Below are 19,465 nucleotides of genomic sequence, written 5' to 3'. Positions count from 1 at the left end.
AGCCTCCTGAGTAGCTGGGATTATAGGCGAACGCCACCATGCCTGGCTAATTTTTGTATTTTTAGTAAAGACGGGGTTTCACCATGTTGGTCAGGCTGTTCTCGAACTCCTAACCTCATGATCTGCCCACCTCAACCTCCCGAAGTGCTGGGATTACAGGCGTGAGCCACCATGCCTGGCCAATTTGTTGATTTTTATAGGGTTTTTTTGTGACTCTATTCCTTAAGTTCTGCTCTGATCTTGGTTATTTCTTGTCTTCTGGTAGTTTTCCGGTTTGTTTGCTCTTTGTTCTCTAGTTCTTTTAGTTGTGATGTTAAATTTTTGACTTGAGATCTTTCTAGCTTTTAGATGTGGGCATTTAATGCTATAATTTTCTCTCTCAACACTGCTTTAGCTGCATTCCAGAGATTCTGGTATGTTGTCTCTTTGTTCTCATTAGTTTCAAATAACTTCTTGATTTCTGTCTTAATTTCATTGTTTATCCATTCAGGAGCGGGTTGTTCAGTTTTCATGTAGTTGTGTGGTTTTGAGTGAGTTTCTTAATCTTGAGTTCTAATTTGATTGTGCTGTGATCTGAGAGACTGTCATGATTTCAGTTCATTTGCATTTGCGAAGGAGGAGTGTTTTATTTCCAATTATGTGATTAATTTTGTAGTAAGTGCCATGAGGTGATGAGAAGAATGTATATTCTGTTGTTTTGGGGTGGAGAGTTCTGTATAGTAATTAAAACAGCATGGTATGGGTAAAAAAACAAACACACAGACCAATAAAACAGAAGAAATAGCTGAGAAATAAAAACACACACCTACAATCATCTGATCTTTGACAAACCTGAAAAAATGCAGCAATGGGGAAAGGAATCCCTGTTTAATAAATGATGCTGAGAGAACTGGCTAGCCATATGCAGAAAAATTGAAACTGGACCCCTTCCTTACATTTTATACAAAATTTAACTCAAGATGGATTAAAGACTTAAATGTAAAACTCAAAACTGTAAAAACCCTAGAGGAAATCTAGGCACTACTATTCAGGACATAGGCGTGGGTAAAAACTTCATGACAAAAATGCCAAAAGCAATTGCAACAAAAGCAAAAATTGACAAATGGGATCGAATTCAACTAAAGAACTTCCACACAACAAAGGAAACTGTTATCAGAGTGAACAGACAATCTGCAGAATGGGAGAAAAATTTGCAATCTATCCATCTGACAAAGGAACTTACAAAAATTTACAATAATAAAACAACTTCATTAAAAGGTAGGCAAAAGATATGGACGGACACTTCTCAAAAGAAGACATTCATGTGGCCAAGAAACATGAAAAAAAGCTCAACATCACTGATCACTAGAGAAACACAAATCAAAACTACAATGAGATACCATCTCACACCAATCAGAATGGTGATTATTAAGTCAAGAAACAACAGATGCTGGCAAGGTTGCGGAGAAAAAGTAATGCTTTTACACTGTTGGTGGGAGTGTAAATTAGTTCAACCATTGTGGAAGACAGTGTGGTGATTACTGAAAGATCTAGAAGCAGAAATACCGTTCTACCCAGCAATCCCATTACTGGGTATACATCCAATGGAATGTAAATCATTCTATTATAAAGATACATGCACGCCTTTCGGAGGTCGAGGCAGGTGGATTATGAGGTCAGGAGATCGAGACCATCCTGGCTAACACAGTGAAACCCTGTCTTTACTAAAAATACAAAACATTAGCCAGGCATGGTGGAGGGTGCCTGTAGTCCCAGCTACTTGGGAGGCTGAGACGGGAGAATGGCGTGAACCCGGGAGGCAGAGCTTGCAGTGAGCCGAGATCACACCACTGCACTCCAGCCTGGGCGACAGAGTGAGACTCCATCCCCCCCACCGAAAAAAAAAAAAAATACATGCATGCATATGTTCGTTGCAGCACTATTCACAATAGCAAAGACATGGAATCAAACCAAACGCCCATCAATGATAGAGTGGATAAAGAAAATGTGGTATATATACACCATGAAATACTACGCAGCCATAAAAAGGAATGAGATCATGTCCTTTGTAGGACATGGATTTAGCTGGAAGCCATTATCATCAGCAAACTAATGCAGGAACAGAAAACCAAACACCTAATGTTCTCATTAGTGGGAGCTCAATGATGAGCACACATAGACACGTGGTGGGGACAATACACACTGGGGCCTGTCGCAGGTGGGATGGGGGGAGGGAGAGCATCAGGAAGAATAGCTAATCGATGCTGAGCTTAATACCAGGGTGATGGGTTGATCTGTGCAGCAGACCACCATAGCACACTTTTAGCTATGCAATAAAACTGCACATCCTGCACATGTTCCCTGGAACTTAAAGTTGAAGAAAACAACAACAAATAATCATCATCATCATTATGATCTAACATATTAGATTAAAGGAAAAAAGTAGATAATAAAAGAAAGTTTGTTTTACTTATCAAGAGATAGTGATACAAACTGTTTTTTAAAATAAAGTTTTAACTTTACAGAGAAATTGTAAAGATAGTACAGAGAGTTTCCATGCTTCCTGCACAATTTCCTCTATTATTAACATCTTTTGTAAGTTGACCACCTGGCTAATATGTTTGTGTCATGTTTCTCCACTGTAAAGTTTTCTTCTCATTGAACAGTATACTCTCTCGAAGGAAGTCACTATGTGCAGCCCACAGTCAAGATGTAGGGCCTTATGCAAGCAGATTATCCACTTTCTTGCAAGCAGATTATCTATATCATGTATGCAATTTATTATTAAAAATATAGGTTTTTGGGAAATCCCAGGATGGAATGTGGAATGTGACAAATCAATCTCATAGTATTACAAATGTAGGAAGCAACATCACCACCAAGGATGAAGGATAACACGCTGATTTAAGTAGAAATGAGTGGAATTTGTAAAATTGCAGGCAAAAAACAGTGCATATTAAAGTATGGGAATTGAGTGGAAAATGTTGTTTCATACAAAACAATTAGTTTAAAACTATTGTACTGTTATACATGTATACAAGAATTGAACAATTAAGTAAGTGGATGGTGGATAGTGGGAGCCAGGTGGGAAGTCAGGATTTACCCATAAGCAAAGGGAGGAGGCTAGAATAATCCATATTTTAATAGATAAGAGTTGTAGACATCAGTATGAACTCATGTGTAACTTTATATACATATGTATGGTTACAAAGAAGTATTTAGAGATGTGTATATACACAGGTCAGTATACATGTGTATATACACAGGTTAGTATACATGTGTATGTTTTCTTACTTCATCAACCTGGAAGTAAAAACATCCTAGTATGTTAACAAGTATATCTAGAGCTCAGGTCTTGGTTCTGAGTACCATTCTTAAATAAAAGGAGCCAAGGCTCCTTTAAGAAATGGCTGATCTAGGCCTGGGGCTTGGAGCATCTTGTATTGCTAACGGTAAAGAAATGATGAGGAAAAAAAACCCAAAAAACAAAATTCTACTCTGACGGAGCCCTGTCAAAGGATACAGATACACTAAAAGAACTCCTAATAGCCAAACCTGGAATAATGGGAACTAATAAAATTAAATAATATTAGATTATAAAATAAATATGTATGATCCCACATGGGTATCAATTATTGAATATGTAAATAAATGAGGGAGAAGAAACAAGTATCCCATACAGACAAATTAAAATGTAATTTTATAAAAGATAAGATCACTAATTCTTTTCCAAATATTTTAAGGCTGATCCAGGGAAAAATACGGAATAAAAGCATGATTTTCAAATTCCAAACTAGAATTTAAAAAACGGTTAAAAAGTAGATCATGGGCAGAAAAAAAAAAAGAATGCAAGTTGAGTGTCCCTTATCTGAAGTGTTTGGGATTAGAAGTGTTTCGGGCCGGGCGCGGTGGCTCACGCCTGTAATCCCAGCACTTTGGGAGGCCGAGGCGGGCGGATCACGAGGTCTGGAGATCGAGACCATCCTGGCTAACAGGGTGAAACCCTCTCTCTACTAAAAATACAAAAAATTAGCCAGGCGTGGTGGCGGGCACCTGTAGTCCCAGCTACTCTGGAGGCTGAGGCAGAAGAATGACGTGAACCTAGGAGGTGGAGCTTGCAGTCAGCCGAGATCCTGCCACTGCAATCCAGCCTGGGTGACAGTGCGAGACTCCGTCTCAAAAAAAAAAAAAAAAAACTAAAAAAAAGATTCAGATTTTGGATTTTTTTGGAGTTTGGAGTATTTGCATCATACCTGGGTTAGCATCCCACACCTAAAAATCTGAAATCCAAAATACTCCAGTGAGCATTTCCTTTGACTGTCACATTAGCGCTCAAAAAGTTTTGGATTTTTGAGCATTTTGGATATCACATTTTTGGATTTGAGATGTTCAACCTTCACTCATCAGAGAAATTAAATAAAAATGGAAGACTAAAGATCAAATGCAACATTTATTTTCTTCATATAAGAAATGTTAATTCATTAGTTCTGAGGTTATGCTAAGACCAATTAATGTTGAAAAATTTTCAAGGCTATTCCAAATTGTATTAAATTTTGTGAGCTACTGATACTGTAGAAAATTTTTTTAAAAGTATCTATGTTACATTATGAAACAAAAGGAATGCAGCATCAAATGTAGAGAACATTTTTGTAAAGATTATTTAAATTCTTTATACTTTTTAGAATATCAATGAAATGAACAATTTTCCAGAAGGAATTTTTTGTTAAAATTAATACTTTATGATGAAGCTTAAAATAATTTCATAAATATCAAATAAATAGGAAATAATATCAAAGAAATAATTATCAAAAGATCATTCTCACCAAATAATTTAGGTTGTGTTATGAAACTGATGTGTTTAACTAGTTCATATTATAAAAATTGATGGAAAGCTTCCAAATTTCAATTATGAATAAAGCAAAATCCTATGCCAAAACATAAGAAAAATGGAACATTTTAAAGAGATTAGACATCTTTAGAACCACAGCTGCAAAATATTAGCAAATCAGATGTAGCTCCTTATTAAACGATAGCACACTCTGACCAAATAGGTTTTTATTCCAGGAATGCACTAACAATTCAATATTAGGAAACCAAATAATAATTCATCACAACAGTTGATCAAAGGAGAAAAAAGAAAATTTTATCTTGAGAGACACTGAAAAAGTGCTTTAAACTAATTCAACATCAATTATTGATTAAAAAGTGTTAGTCATTTAGGAATTGGAGATCAAGAATAAATCCCCAAAATGATGAAGGCTAGCTATTTCAAACTGACAGCAAACATTATGTCTAATTGTAAAACATTAGAATCATTGTCCCCGAAGTCAGGAAATAGGGAATGATCGCTCTTATTGTTTTCTTGGTTAATTTATTTTTAAGTAAGTATTATTGATGTATAAACAATAAAATTGTTAAGTGTACAGTTTGATGAGTTTAGACAAATGTAGTTATATAATTATCAAAATAAAAATGGAATTTTTTTTTTCAGTTCATCATATTTTCTTTTGCTCTTTTGCCTCTCTGTCAGTTTCCAGGCCTTGGTGACGACTCCTCTGATAACTTTCCCTGTATATTTATCTTTTTTGTTAGAATGTCTTGTCATATAGTATATAGCTTCTGTGCAGTATATGATGCTTTCAAAATTCATCCATGTTGCATGTATCACTAGTTTATTATTTTTTATTGCTGGGTACTATTTCCTTATATGGATATATTACATATTGTTTATTCATTTATAAGATACATTTTTGCATTATTTCTGATTAGTTAGTATGGATAAAATTGGTATAAACATTTGTGTACATGTCTTTGTGTGAAGACAGGTTTTTGGTTCTCTTTGCTGAATATACAAAAATAGTGTCTTAGACCATTTTGTATTGCTATAACAGAATACCACAGACGGGGTAACTTATAAAGAAAAGAAATTTATAGCTCTGGAGGCTGGAAAGTCCAAGGTAGAGGGGCCCACATCTGGCGAGGGCCTTGCTGCTATGTCTTCCTAGGGATAAAGGTGGGAAGGCCAGAAAGCAGGAGAAAGTAAGAGAGAAATGTGGCCAAACTCGTTCCTTTTATTGAGAACCCACTCCCATGAGAACTAATCTACTCCTGCTATAATCCCATTAATCCATTGATGAGGGCAGGCCCCTCATGACCTAATCACCTCTTAAAGGTCCCGACTCTTAACACTGTTGCATTGGGAATTAAGTTTCCAATACATGAACTTTGGGGGACATATTTAAAACACAGCAAGTAGAATTACTAGATTATATAATCAGTGTGTATATATATATATATATATATATATATATATATATATGTAAACTTTATAAATATTTGTCAAACTATTTTCTAGAGAGGTATACTATTTTGCATTTCACAAGATAAGTATGAAAAGTTCTAGATTTCCATATCACCAGCATTTAATATTGTCAGTCTTTTTAATTTTAGTCATTTTAGCAGATGATAGTGACATCTCATTGTTTTTTATTTGTATTTCTACAATAACTAAAGATATTTAAACATTTTATGTGCATATTTGCCTTCTGTGATTTTCTGCGTAGTCAATTATGTTATTCATGAATAAAGATTTTTTTAACTCTATCTTAAAATCTTGAAATTGGGTAATGAGAATTCTCTTTTTATTCTCTTTTAATTTCTATCTAAATTTTGGAATCATCTACTCAATTTCTAAAAGTAAAACAAATACCTAATTGGATTGAGATTGTCTTGAATCTATGCATGAATTTGGCAGGAATTGACATTTGTTTGTGTTAGAGTTCTTCAGAGGGATGGAACTAATAGGATCTATGTATATATAAAAGGGAGTTTAGTAATGAGAATTGACTCACATGATCACAAGGTGAAGTCTCGCAATAGGCCGTGTGAAGGGTGAGGAGGAAGGAAGCCAGTAGTGGCTTAGTCTGAGTCCAAAAGCCTCAAAGGTAGGGAAGCTGACAGTGCAGTCTTTGGTCTGTAGCCAAAAGCCTGAGAGCCCCCAGCAAACCACTGGTGTAAGGCCGCGTCCAAAGGAGGAAGAATCTGGAGTCTGATGTTCAAGGGCAGGAAGCATCCATAACAGGAGAAAGATGAAAGCTGGAAGACTCAGCAAGCCAGCTTATCCCACCTTCCACCTGCTTTGTTCTAGCCATGCTGGCAGCCAATTGAATGGTGCCCACCCACACTGAGAGTGGGTCTTTTTCTCCCAGTCCACTTACTCAAATTTCAATTGCCTCTGGCAACGCCCTCACAGGCACACCTAGAAATAATACATTACCAACTATCTAGGCATCCTTCAATCCACTCAAGTTGACACCTAATATTAACCATCACATTAATATTTAGTCATCTGACCCATGAATACAGTATTTTTTTTTTTGAGAGGGAGTCTTGCTCTTTTGCACAGGTTGGAGTGAAGTGGTGCAATCTCGGCTCACTGCAACCTCCGCCCTCCGGGTTCAAGCAATTCTCCTGCCTCAGCCTCCCAAGTAGCTGGGATTACAGGCACATGCCACATGCCCGGCTAATTTTTGGAATACAGTATTTATTAAATTTACTTAGGTCTTTTATATTTCTCAGTAATGTTTTATGGTTTTCAGTGTACAGACTCTGCACATATTTTGTTAAATTTTCTGATGTTTTCGATGCTATTACAGGAAGTATTTTTAAAAATTTTAAAATTTCCAATTGAACACTGCTAGAAATACAGTTGCTTTTGTTTCTAATAACCTTGTCTTCTGTTATCTTGCTAAAGATAACAGTTCCTCGTGAGCCTTTTTTGTTAGCTATGTTGTGATTTTTCTCTGTACGTGATTGTTATCTGTGAATGCACATGGTTTTTAAACATTTTTCTTATGTTAGTATTTTGTTTCTTTGTCCTGCCTTACAGTCCTTGCCAGAACTTCTGGTACAATGTTAAATAAAAGTAGTGAGGGCAGACATACTTGGATTGTCCCTGATCTTAGGGAGGAATCAGTCTTTCAGCATTTATATGTTAGATGTGGTTTTTTAATAGAAGTGCTTTTCAGTGTTAAATTCTCCATCATTAATTGTGGAATTAAATATATTTCCTTGTATTTCTATAGCAAATATATTTTTGCATTATTATATTTTCCTGATAAACTTATCCCATTATTTTAATGTAATACGATATTTCCTTTTCTCAAGTCTAGTTTGTCTGATAGTAATATAGCCGCTTCGGTTTTCTTTCAATTAGAGTTATGTGGCATATTTGTCTATTGATTTTAACTAATCTATGTCTTATCTTTGTCATTGATCTCTTTGTTGGTAGCATATATTATTGTTTTTTATATGATTTAAAAATCTATGCCTTTTAATTTAGCATTTATATAATTTGCATTTAATGTAATTGATGTATATGCTTACATTTAAATATACTATCTTGCAATTTTTTTTATTTATACTATCTGGTTTTTGTTTCTGATTTTTACTTTCTTAGTATTTTTAATTAATTTATTACTTATAATTATTTTATATTAGTTACCATAACGTTTACTATATATATATATATATATATATATATCTTTAACTTGTCACATCCTGTTGCCCAATAATATTATGTCGCTTTATGTAAAGTATAACAAACTTAGAATACTTCATTGACTTCTTTCTACACTCTGTGCTATTTTTGGTCAAATATTTTAATTCTACATGTAAGTACCACAATACCTTGGTACTATTGTAGCTTTAGGCAGTCACATCATTTAAAGATATTAAACATAAAGAATAATATATTTTATATTTACTCACATTTTTATTCCTTCCCAGGTATTTTATTTCTTTTATAGATCCATGTTTCTGTCTGGTATCATTATTCTTCTGCCCGAGAACTTCCTTTATTATTTCTGATGGTGCAGGTCTAGAATGATAACTTCTTTTACCATGTGTATTCCTTAATATGTCTTTACTTCATCTTTATTTTAAAATTTTTCTTGATAAACTTTATTTTTAAAACAGTTTTAGGTTTACAGAAAAACTGAGTGGATAGTACAGAAAATTTCTATACATTTGTCTCCCCCCTCCCACACACACGGTTTCCTCTATTATTAATATGTGCATTTGCATAGTATATTTGTTACAGTTCATAAGCCAATAATGGTGTACTATTGGTCACAGTTTATTCAGATTTCCTTCATTTTTACCTAATATCATTTTCCTGTTCCAGGATCGCATGGAGGATGCCACATTACGTTTCATTGCCATGTCTCCGTAGACTCCTCTTGGTTGTGCTGGTTTCTCACGCTTTTCTTGGTTTTGAAGACATTGGCAATTTTTTTCCACTGGGATTTGCTTGATGCTTTTCTCATGATTACACTGGAATTGTGACTTTTTAGAAGGAAGATCATACAGGTAAAGTGCCATTTTTATTACATATAAAGCTTATTATTAACATAGCTTCTTATCACCGTTGATGATTTTCAGGTTCCCTTACTGTAATTCTTTGGTTTTTTCAAATTGTAAACTTTGGAAGGAAAAGTCACTGTGTACAGTACAGTCTACACTTAAGGAGTGGGAGTCATGTTCCATCTCCTTTAAAGTGGAATCTCTGCATAATTATTCTGCTTCATTGGAGATGTGTCTCTTTTTCCTCATTTATTAATTTATTTAATAATTATAATAATAATACATTGATATTTATTTTATACTTTGGCATATAATCCAATACCACTTTAATTTGTTGCTCAAATTGTTTCAGAATTGGCCATTGGGAACTCTTTCAAATGGCTACTGTGCCCATATGACATATCAGCATCCAGTTTTTAAAACCTTTTTTACTTTCTACCATTAACACGATGCTCCAAGCTCATCTTGTACATTTCCCGCTCCAGTCCGAGAATCGGCTGTTTATCAAAAACCTCTGGTTTATTTTATTGGAGAATAGTATTAGAAAGTAATATCTGGGTGCTAGATGTGGTCATTGCTGCTGAGGTGTAATTTCCGTTTTGCCCCTTTTAGCTGACAGAGCAAGGAAACTGTCAAACTAATTCTAAAATGGTTGCACTATTTTGCATTCCTATCGCCAATGACTAAGAGTTTCTGTTGTGCTGCATCGTCAAATATCAGCATTTGCTGTTGTCAGATGTTTGGATTTTAGCCATTTTAATAGATTTATAGTGTTATCTCATTGTTGTATTAATTTGCAATTCTAAAATTAAAAAGGTTTTAAACAGTTTTTAAATATACTTATCTGTACATCTCCTTTGGTGAAGCGTCTGTTCAGATATTTTGCCTGTTTTTAAATTGGGTTGTTTGTTTTATTATTGTTGAAAATTCACAGTTCTTTGTATATTTTGAACATAAGGCCCCTATCAAATATGCATTTTGCCATAATTTTATCCCAGTCTATCGCTTGTCTTTTCTTTCTCTTTACATTGATATTTACAGAGAAGAATTTTTAAATTTTTGATAAAGTTCAACTTATCAGTTTTTTCTATCATGGAGCATACTTTTGGTTATATATAAAAACTATTAGGAAACACAAGTTTACCCACATTTTATAATATTTCTCTAGAAGTTTTAGGAGTTTTCATTTTACATTTAGATCTAGGACCAATTCTGAGTTAATTTTTGTAAAAGGTACAAGTTATTAAATTCTTGCATTTTTTTGGATATGAATATCTAGCACTATTAAAAGACTGTCTTTTCTCCATTGTATTGCCTTTGTTCAATTATCAAAGATAAGGTGATAATAGGTAGGTAGGTCTGATTCTGGGATCTTTATTTTGTTTTGATCTATGTGTCTATTATTTTGTCAGTATCATGCTGTTCTTATCACTGTAGCTGAAGCTGATAAGTCTGAAGATAATAAGTCTGAAGTTGAGTGGTTAATATCAGTCCTCTATTGTGTTCTTTTTCTTCACAATTGTGTTGGTTACTCCAGGTCTTTTATTTACACAAACTTTGGATTCAGTTGATCAATATTCATGAAATAGTTTGCTGAAATGTTGACTGGGTTGTGTTGAATCTATAGATCAATTTGGAAGAAGGGACATCTGAACAATGTTCCATGAACATGGTATATTTTTCTACTAATTTACATCATTTTAAAATTTATTTTTTCAGGTTTTTTAGTTTTCCATATATAAATCCTATACATATTTTGTCAGATATGTACCTAAATGTTTCATTTTTTAATATTGATGTAAATAGTATTATGTTTTAAATTCAAATTGTTCATTGCTGGCATAAAAGAAGTATTTTCATATTTACCTTGTTTTCTATGACTTTGCTACAATTAATTCAGAGTTCCATTTTCTTGTTGATTCATTGGGATGTTCTACATAAATAATCCGGTCATCCTTTTAAAAAGATGTTTTATTTTTTCATTGATGATCTGTACACCTTTATGACCATTCCTTGTCTTACTGTACTAGGTAGGACCTACAGTACAATATTTAGTATTAAAGACTGGGGAGAGGGGACATTCATTCTTTGTTCTTAATCTTAAAAGAAAAATATACAGGTACTCGCCATTATGTATGATGCTATCTGCGGTTATTTTGTAGATGTTCTTTATCAAAGTGAGGAAGTTCACCTCTAGTTTTCTGAGTTTTTTTTTTTTTTTTGGCCGTAAATGTATGTTGGATTTTGCCCAGTGCATTTTCTACATCAGTTGATATGATTATGTGATGTTTGTTCTTTAGCCTATCGATATGATACGATGGATTACATTAATTGCTTTTCAAATGTAGAACTAGCTTTGCATAAATGGAGTAATTGCCACTTGGTTATTTTGTATAATTCTTTTTGTACATTGTTGGATTCAACTTGCTAATGTACTGTTGACGATATTTTATTTAGTTCCGTAAGAGATATTGGCAAGTAGTTTTCCTTTTTTCGGAATGTCTTAATCTGGTTTTATAATTGTATAATGCTGGCATCATAGAATTAGTTACAAAATGTCTATTTCTATTATCTAAAAGAGATGGTAAAGAACTGGTATTGTTTCTTAAATGTTTGATAGAATTCACCAGTGAAAGCATCTTGGTCTGGTACTGTCTTTAAAAAAATTATTATTGTTTCAATTTATTTAATAATTATAAAGCTATTCAGGTTATCTATTTCTCCTTTTGTGAATTTTTTGGAGTTTGTGTCTTTCATAGAATTGGTCTGTTTTAAGTTATTTAATCAGTGGGCCTAGAGTTACTCATAATATTCCTTTGTTATCCTCTTAATGTCCATTGGATCTGTAGTGATGATGCATTTTTTTCTTTACAATATTAGTAATTTGTGCCTTCCCTCTTTTATTTTTTTGGTTAGCTTAGCCAGAAATTTGTCAAATTGATTGATCTTTTTGAAAACCAGCATTTGGGTTTGCAGACTTTGTGGATTTTCTGATTTTACTTTCAGTGATTTCTATTCTAATTTTTACTATGTATTTTCATCTGTTTTTATTCGGATTAAATTTCTCTGACTCCTTATTTTATAATATTTTATGTTATGAATATTATATAATTCATAATTACAGTATATAACTAATAAGTATATTATAAAATGAATAATATAATATATTATTTTGTAATATTTCATAATATATGCAGTCAATGCAATAAATTTTTTTCTATTGGTGCAAAAGGATATGCACTGCAGTGCAGAGTTTTACAGCACCATTTTTGCTATATCGCACAAATTTTAATAAGTTGTTTATTTCACATAGTTAAGATTATTTTAATATTTCCATTGAGTTTTTTTTGTTTATATTTGACCCAAGTGTTATTTAGAATAGTGTTATTTAAGCTCCATATATTTTGGAATTTTCAAGCTTTCTGTTATTAAAATTTAATTAATTTAATTAAATTTAAGTCTAATTAATTTAATTCCATTCTAATCTGAGATTGTACTTTGCATTATTTCTATTCTTTTAAATATGGTATGGTAATTTTACAGTCCAGAATGTTGTCCATCTTGTTGAATGTTCCATTTGAGTTTGAGAAGAATGAGTATTCCACTGTTGTTGAATGAAGTATTTTACAAATGTCAGCTAGATCCAGTTGATAAATGGTGGTGTTTATTTCAACCATGCCCTTCCCAATTTTCTACTGGTTATATTAGATACTGAAAGAGGGATATTGAAGTCTGTAACATAATCATAGATTTGTCTATTTCTCATTGCTTTTTTCTCAGTTTTGTCTCTTTAATGATTTGTTTTCAGGCATGGAAAAGTGGTTCTTTTATTACTATGTAATGCCTCTCTTGTATCTCTGATAATTTTTCTTGGTCTGAATTCTGCTTATCTGAAGTTAATATAACTACCTCCACTTTCTTTTGATTAGTGTTAGCATGATACACATTTCCACATGTCTTTACTTTTAACCTGTCTTGCTTTTTATTTAAAGTAGGTTTCTCGTAGACTACTTGTAGTTGAACTTTGTTTTCTTTTTTTAATTCAGTCTAATAGACTGTCTCCTAATAGTTATATTTAGACCCCTCACATTTAATGTGAATACTGACATATTTTGATTAGTGTCTATTGTGTTTTGTATATTAATTGCACTTACCCTTTACTTTTTTAAAAAGTATTTAAACTTCTCTGGCTTTAACTGAGCCAGACTATTATTATTTTTTCTCTTAGTATATCAATGGTGCTTCTTTTCAAAGTATTTTAGTGGCTGTCCTAGAATTTATGATATACATTTACAACTAACCTAAGTCTACTTTCAAATAACACTATACTGGCTAGGCGCGGTAGCTCATGCCTGTAATCCCAGCACTTTGGAAGCCAAGGCAGGTGCTTTATTTGAGGTCAGTAGTTCCAGCCCAGCCTGGCCAACCTGTTGCTACTAAAAATACAAAAAATTAGCCAGGTGTGGTGGCGCGTGGTTGTAATCCCAGTTACTTGGGGATCTGAGGCAGCAGGATCGCTTGAACCAAGGAGGTGGAGGTTGCAGTGAGCCGAGATCACGCCACTGCTCTTCAATTTGGGCGACAGAGTGAGATGCCATCTCAAACAAACAAACAAACAAACCCACTATACTGCTTCAGGGTAGTGCAATTACCTTGTAAAAGAGTATCTCCAATTTCTCCTTTCTTTTGTTCCTTATAAAATTGCTGTAATTCATTTTACCTAACCATATTTTATCATCACTAAATACATTGTTATTCTTATTTCTTTGAACAAGTATCTATGCAATCAATTAATAATTAAAACAATAAAAGATTTTATTTTATCTGCATTTATTCATTCACCAGTTTCTTTATGTGGATGTTAATTTCTTACCTATTTTAGTTTCCTTTCCTTTGAAGATTTTCTTTTATTAACAACATTTTACAAGACAGTTCTTCTGACAGATTTCTTCGTATTTTGTTTGTCTGAGGAACTCTTTATTTCTACTTCACTTTTGAAGAATAATTTCACTGATTATAGAATTCTATCTTGGTGGTTTTGTTTTCATTTCTGTACTTTAAGTATTTTGCTCCACTCTCTTCTTGTTTGCATCGTTTCTGATAAGAGGTCTACTGCAATTCTTATCCTTGCACCTCTAGAGCTAAGGCATTTATCCACACCTCTGGCTGCTTTCAATATTTTATCTTTGATTTTCTGCAGGTTGAATAAGATTTGCCAAGGTGTAGGGCTTTTTGTTATTGTTGTCTATTTTTTTCCCCACTTATAGTACTCAGTGCTTTTTGAGTTTCCTATATGTGTTGTTTGGTGTGTATAATTAATCTGCAAAAGTTCTCAGCCATCTTTAATTCAAATAATTATTCTGTTCCTTTCTTTCATCTCGTCTTCTCATTTTAATTATGCAGATGTAACAATTTTTGTAATTGTCCCACAGTCCTTGTGTATTCTAGATTTTTAAAATTCTTTTTTAACTTTCTATTTTAGTTAGGAAGTTTTCATTCGCATATCTTCAAGCTTATTGATTCATTCCTCAGCTGTGTCTAGTCTTCTGATGAGCTCATTCAAAGTAGCCTTCACTTCTGTCAAAATATCCTTTAGTTCTATCATTCATTTTTGATATTTTTATCAAGTTTTCATCTCTCCGCTTACCACCTATACTTGCATGTTTTGTACTTTTTTTTTTTTGTTTTTGAGACGAGTCTCGCTCTGTCGCCCAGGCTGGAGGGCAGTGGCTTGATCTCGGCTCACTGCAAGCTCCGCCTCCCGGGTTCATGCCATTCTCCTGCCTCAGCCTCCTGAGTGAGTAGCTGGGACTACAGGTGCCCACCACCATGCCCAGCTAATTTTTTGTATTTTTAATAGAGACGGGTTTCACTGTGTTAGCCAGGATGGTCTCGATCTCCTGACCTCGTGATCCGCACACCTCGGCCTCCCAAAGTGCTGGGATTACAGACATGAGCCACCGCACCCAGCTATACTTTTTTAATTAATGAATTTAAGATATTCATCATGGTTGTTTTAAATTTTCTAGGTAATATTTTGAAAGTCTGTGATTCTAACTAATCCTTGTCCTGATACTCATTTTGTCTCCTCAGAGATTGGGGTTTTTCCTTGCTTTATCTAGTCTTGTACTTTTAGTTGAACTCTGGACATGATGTATTGCATAGTAAGAACTGAGATAAATAGACTTTTAGTGTGAGATTTTATGTTAATATTGCTAGGGACTAGGCTATGTTTAATATTTACAGTATATTTACATGTAAAAAGCTTCCGTTTTCTTCATTGTCCCTATTTATCTTTATTTTTCCTGTTGTCTTTGGATTTCCCTAAGAGCACGTAAATCAAGTCCATGTCTTGTAGTGCTGTCCATCGTAGTAATCTACTGTTATTACACTGAAGTTATGTTGATGTGGTGGTAATGACCGAGAGAAGAAAAGCGTTCTGTAATTTTATAATTAAAACTTTAACTTTTTTTTGTACTGAATTTCTGAGTTGTGACATTCAGAAGAGTTTCTTAGCCTTCCCTCCACCCTCTTAGTATGAGTCAGGAAAGCTAGGGAAGGATGGAGTTGACTAATTGCTTTTCCTCCAGGTAGGCAAGACCCTGAAGACCCTGGTAAAACTAGGTTTTCTTGAAGAGCAAGCCTTTGTTATGATGAATGTTCTGGGTGTATTTGAAATGGCTACATTTTTCCCACCCTAATTGAAACTGGAGGGAATGTCTTTTGGATCTTGAGAACATGATTAATTTTCTGGAGGCAAAGTCCATTAAAATGTGCATCGAGGGCAGGGATCTTAGGCTGCAGCTTCTAGTAGCTTCTCATCTTCACTGTAGGCCACAGCTTTCAGCAGTTATTCACAATTGCCTTTTAAGTGTTCCCACCACTTTCTGGCTCCAGTAGCTTCTGTTATAGGTTAGGTGGTTTGAGGCTGTGATTTTCTATATTCTCCTGTCTCTCCAGTTTTTGTTATGGCACTTTACTCTGTCACCTTAATCCTCTGATGGCTCTAAGAAAAGTTGTTGATTTGTAGTTTGTTCAGCTTTTTTCTTATTGTAAGAACAAAAGTGATGACTTCCAAGCTCTCTGGTTGGAGTTAAAACCAGAAATCTTGCCTTTGTTTTTTAAGAACATTTTCACTAGATATAAAATTCCAGGTTGACAGTTTTTTCTCTCAGTACTTGAAAGCTATTGCTTTACTATGCTCATGCTTGGATTGTTTCTCAAGAGAAATATGCTCTTTCTTATCTTAGAACATATAAGAAGGAATAAAACAAGCGAGGGTTGGAGAAGAGGAAGAAAGGCCTTCAAAAACACAGGAAACATTTATTAAAAGATGAATTACCACATCTGGAACAACGAATAGGGAATAATATGCCATTCTGAGGAGGGATACTCTGGCAGACCAGCTGCTAAGCTTTTGATGGTTTTGTCACCCTAGGTAAATTTTAGATCCACAGGACTGAGAAAGAAGTGAGATTTCAACACTCCCATGACTTCGAAGATGAGCAGTGGGAGTCACTTTTACTTGGGGAGGTAGAACACTTTTCTAAAAAAGTGATAGGAAATGTATAATAAAAAGTGTTCAGCTTTAGAAGCAGTCTTAATAAACCAAGCATTCAGGCCCCAAGTTCAAGAACATGGCATGAGAAATGGCAGAATGTCAGGAGTATTTAAAAACTCTCGTCTTCCCTAAGATTGGAAATATAGCATCTCATAAATCAAGCATAAACCAAATAAGTATTAAGCACAGTTGAAACTTGGGAAGTAAGTACAGAATGTCAAAAATGTAGAATACTATTTTTCTTTTAGTCTTTAGATGATATTTCAATGATTTACCTCTAAATGAATTTCCTCAATTTTAGGGTTCAGTCTCTGAGCTGTAAAACAAACACATGGTATAGCTATTTACTTATTAGAAAGCAATGTCAAAGTATAGAACTTGTTGTTTAAGTCTCACCACAATTGGCCGTTTTATCAAAGAGTAAAACACACATAGCTGAGTGCACTCATAATATGATTAGTTTGTTATAACATTTTGTTCGATGGGAAGGAAAGTTTCACATAGTCCCTACTTTGGCCTCTATTAAACTTAAGCACTAATAACACAGAAAACTGACACAGAAAACTTAAACATTTGGAAGTACAATAAATACATTACACAAGTGTATAATCTAAAAGCAGAATATTATATGTCTTGTTGCATGAAGGTGTCAAAGTGAAAAGTAGCAGAATATTGCATACAAGACAAGGGAAAATATATGTGAGTGCTTAGGGGTATGAAAATCATTCTATTTATGGGCAGTTTTATTTATTCATTTATTTATTGTCAAAGTTTTTGACAATCTAGTGTATACTACATACATTTCATAAGAACAGCAAGTCAAGATGTATTGCTTTTGACATTCTCGAGGAATAGACTGGTTAACAGGCAATTAAATGCACTAGGCCATGTTCTTTAATAGGAATAGTTATTGCTTATTTTGAAGGGTCATAAGAAACTTTGTATAAATGAGGCAGGAAAAAAGATCATCTAATTAAGAATAGATGTATAAGTGAAGAATAAGAGTATCTTGATCTGTTTTCTTTTGCTATCACAGAATACCTGAGAATAGATAATTTATAAAGAAAAGAAGTTTACTTTACTTATAGTTTTGGAGCTGTGAAATCCAAGAGCATGGTGGCAACTTTTGGTGAGGGCTTTTGTACCACATTATAATGAGGCAGAATAGCAGAAAAGGAAGTGGCAGTTGCAAAAGGGGTGAAACAGAGGGGTGACCTTACTTTATAATAAGCTACTTTTTCAGTAGCTAATCTAGTCTAGTGAGAGCAAGAGCAAGGTCTCAGTCACTCCCATGAGAATAAGCCAAGTCCTGCCAGAGCAGCATTAATTTCTCTGACTGACCGACTTCTTAAAGGCCCAATCTCCCAACACTGCCACATTTGGAACTGAATTTCCACCCCATGAATTCTGGGGCAATCACTCAAACTGCAGTAAACAGTAAGCTCACCTCCCCATCCCAGTATTAGCATATTGAAGGTAGATGTTTTTAGAAAGACTGTCCAGTGTTTCCTAAAGTCCAGTTGATGGCGGTGGCTGCTGCCATCATGATGGCTGCAGCAGGGAGGAGGGGCTGGGGCTGCACACTTCATGGAGCCACTGGGAGCCCCGCCCTTTCTGAGTTGGAGCCAGAGCTCCCCCAGTGCCACTGCAGCTGCTTTCCTAGGGACAAGACCTGGGCATCTCTGCAGTCTGCACCCTCGGGGGCCCCATGAAGGACCTTTCTCTTTCCGCAACCCTGCAGGCTCAGGGGTGTCTGCTGCTGCTGACTGGCCTCTCTCTGCTCCAGGTGACTGCTTCGATCTCTCAGAAGGGGTTGGGGACTGGCCCCAGGGACTATGAAAGGCAATGGGAGGCAGATTGATTCCTAGATGCAGAGGGGTGGGTCCCCAATAAGGCCCTACCTTCAGCTTAAGGAGGGTCTGAAGGCTGGGGGACAGGCTGACAGTCCTGCAGGCAATAGTAGGGACTCATGATGCCTCTTCCTGGCTGCCCATGGCCACCCATGGACAAACTGACACACACTTCCTCCTCTCTGAGGTCCATAAAAGCCCTGGGTTCAGCTAGAGCAGGGCAGAGAACAGCCAGAGAACAAAAAGAGCAGAGAGACCACCCTCTCTGCTGAGAGCTGCAGAGAAGACCTGCTGTCAGAGAGGAGCCACTCTCTGCAGGCCTCCTGTCCACTGAGAGCTACAGACCTCAGGATGACCAGTTGCAGAAAGGAGCTACCCTCTTCAGGGCCTCCCCTCTGCTGAGAATGGAACATCTGATGGATGACCTGCCTACAGAGAGCGCTACCCACTGTGGGTCTCCTCTGAGCTGTTGTAACACTGAGTAAAGCTCATCTTCATCTTGTTCATCCTTCACTTGTCTGCCTACCTCATTCTCCCTGGATGCAAGACAAGAACTCAGACAAAGGCGCGGTGGCCACAGAGGTTTCCAGCCAGAAAACACCCCAAAGATCCTGTAACACAGTCATTATCAGACCACCTTCTCCAATATGGTCATGTCCTGTACCAACTGTGCCATTACTTAATGATGTTCTTTATGCTAATTTACTCTTTT

The sequence above is a fragment of the Nomascus leucogenys genome, chromosome 20 (genome assembly GCF_006542625.1).
Source record: "Nomascus leucogenys isolate Asia chromosome 20, Asia_NLE_v1, whole genome shotgun sequence".
In the NCBI taxonomy this organism is placed as follows: Eukaryota; Metazoa; Chordata; class Mammalia; order Primates; family Hylobatidae; genus Nomascus; species Nomascus leucogenys.
This window is presented reverse-complemented; position numbering follows the sequence as displayed.